Here is a 3,041-nt window from a genome sequence, read left to right as displayed (position 1 = left end):
TAACTGAAATCATGAGTCACTTAAAGGTCCAAATGTGAATTGCTAATTGACCTTTTAGCCCCTACTGAGGTCTCAGTGATCGATGGGGCGGTTAATGTCTCTGATAACAAGGAGACACTGCCACTGAGGAGTTAGGACTCTGCGGCCGTTCTCCAAGATCAAACGTTGGCTAAGACAGTGCAGGTGGCTCTCATTAGCTATGACATGCAAGACACCACAAGTGGCTTGACTGTGACCTGTCCCTCATGAGAATACAAAGTTACTCCTCTTGTACAGCCTGGCTCATGAGTGCATTAAGTCTGCTGTTCCCTACTTCTGCCTTCACGCCCCTTTGTCTTGTCGTGTAGTCCTAAATGCTGACTAATCCAGAGTTTATGGCCTGTAGGAGAGAGCCTGTAGGAGGATTGATTCCGGGTCCCCAAGTAATAAACTATCATTAATTCTTTACTCTTTATTTCTTGTTCTTTGTATATCTTTCCTTTGTCCCCTGCTGTCCCCTCTTCGGTGACCAGGCGTCCCCTGGTGACTGGCCAGACTACCAACCACGACAGGTCTCTCTGTGTCCAGGTTCTCTTCAGTGTCCCTTGCTTGATGCTTCTGGACCTCTGAGTAGTAATGTTGTCCTTTGTCACCAGCTAGGTTCTGCTTTGTAGCCAATGGACCAATTCCCAGCCCTGCGCCCTTGACCTGTGCACCCAATGCTAGATTGCCGAGTGTTGTCTGCTAATGCCTCCCCCTTCTTTTCAGAATTTCCTGTGTGGCAGGAACTGCCTTTCCTGGGAGTTCACACCCCCTACTCGTTGGCCAGCTGGCCTTGGTGACTGCCACTGGGGGACGATTTGGCACTGCAGGTTGCTGGTGCAGGTTCACACAGCTACAGCGCTTTCCCCCTGGTTACCTCAGAAAGAAATACGGATGGAGACAGATGCTTAGACCACATCCACAGGCCAGAGTAACCGAAGGACAGTGGCCCTGCGAGGCTGTGAGAGGCTTGGAGCTGCCAGTCATCAATCCAGCAAGGTATGCAAGTCGCAGGGTTTCCTTGGAGGCATCAGTTCTACTTCCTCTAAAGTTGGGGGGCTCCCAACCTGAGGACCACAGAGGGAGGGTGGAGTTTAGAGAAGTCTGAAGTCTCAGCTCGGAAAGCCTCTCAGGCCAAGTCAGAGCCCTGACAGGGCAGGGTGGACCCTTGGAGGCTGGGTGGGAGTCTGTGGGTGTCTGTGTTGAAAACTGCAAACACTCAAACGCCTTTGAATTTCTACAACCAGGAAAGCAGCCCTTTCCCTTCACAGTCTTCCCTCCTGGCTTTGGCAGACTATGCAGAGCCTTCAACGACGCACGTGCTTTGTGAAACGTGGCTTGTCTTCCCTGGCTGTGCCCTTCCGTTCCCTCCTCACCACCAGGGCACTTGGCAGGTTAAATCCTGGTGTGGATAGACCTGGGGGAGGCCACACTGCTGGAGGGCGGGAAGGGGCTGCAAGATCTGGTCCTGAGCCCTGGCGGGCCTTGATGGTGCTGGGTGAGGTGGACCCTCGTCCTTGGACTGTGCTGAGCGCTCTTCCACTGCACGGGACCACCCTGGCAAGGCTCCTGGGCCAGGCCTTGGAGGGATGGCTTTGTAGAAGTGGAGGAAATGATGGGCCATCAACCTGATGACCGAGTGGAGGGGCTAAAGCTGCCAGAGCAGACTGTGCAGGCAGGACCTAAGGCGAGGGAGGTGAGTCTGCTGCAGTGGGTTTGCTGGCTAAGACCAAGGAAGCCCTGGCTGCATTTGCCTGGGAGGCCTCGCAGGACACCTGCTGACCACGTGATGAGGACTGGTTAGGGAGTTAGGGAGCCCAGCACCACGGAGCGCGGTGGGGATCTAGTCTGGGGGGCAGGGTACTGCTTCCCCCAGCAAAGGTGCTGGCAGGTAGACACACGTCACCCGCGCAACCCAGGCTGTGGAATGACCATCACAGGCTGCAGAGCTGGACGAGAGGCGGGGTCCTCATCCACAGAGGTCTGCAGAGGTGGCCGATAGAATGAATTGTTCCCGGGGCATGAGAGATGGCAGCCTTCAATACAGTATTTCAAACCCAAAGAAATTAAATTAACCACCATAATAGAAAATCCCTCACCTTTGTTCTGATTCCAGCCTTGATGTCTCTCTTGGACTGAAAACTTTAGCTCGTGGACTCACTGAAAGAGAGTTCAGATCATCACAAAGAAGGGCATAGCAATCACATAATGTAGTGTTTTCCCTAATCTTTTCCCCAGGAGATTTGCTTGCGGAGCCTTACACCAAGGAAGGTCATACACATCCCATTTTGGACTGATGACTGTAAGATGGACTTGAGTGGACACCTGCCATCTTGGACATAGGTTAGTTTAGGGCCATCTGTTAGTCTCCTTTTCATTGCTGGGACAAGGTACTCAACAAACACAGCCTAAAGGAGGAAGCATTTATTTTGGCTCCTGGTTTCAGAAGTTTCAGTCCATGGTTTGCTAGCTCTAATTCAGAGACAGCATGGTAGAGGGGCCTGGCCAAAGAATGCTGCTCAAGCCGGCAATCAGAAACAAAGAAATCGAGAGAGCCAGAAAGAGGAAGGGGTAGGACCCAAGGATACGCCCTTCCAGGTCACGTCCCCCGTGACCACCTCCTTCAACCAGGCCGCACTTTCCAAGAGCACACTGGGCTCTAAAGCACCAGTGGACTGCTGGCGAGTAGACTACTCCGGTGACTCAGTCACCTTCCAAAGCCCTCAGATCATGTGACACTCCAGAGGGACCCTGCAAATCTAACTCGAACAGGGCATGCGGGGGGTAGGTGCTATCTGAAGAACAGAGGGGGAGGAGGAAGGACACGGCTGGATGAACGGAAAGGCACCACATGTAACGCACAGGAGAGTGTGGACCACAGAAGGCACAGTCAGGAGCGGAGAGCGGCTGAGTGGACAGAATCACCTGACTGCGACCGACAGAAGTCAGGGGGGCTCGATGGGGCCCGGACGGCGCCTTGCCAGCTGGCACCCTCTCTGGGTGCCGAGTGCCGGGCAGGG

Source organism: Fukomys damarensis, unplaced genomic scaffold (genome assembly GCF_012274545.1).
Source record: "Fukomys damarensis isolate Sample0158 unplaced genomic scaffold, DMR_v1.0_HiC HiC_scaffold_19, whole genome shotgun sequence".
NCBI lineage: Eukaryota > Metazoa > Chordata > Mammalia > Rodentia > Bathyergidae > Fukomys > Fukomys damarensis.
Note: the sequence above shows the minus strand (reverse complement) of the source record.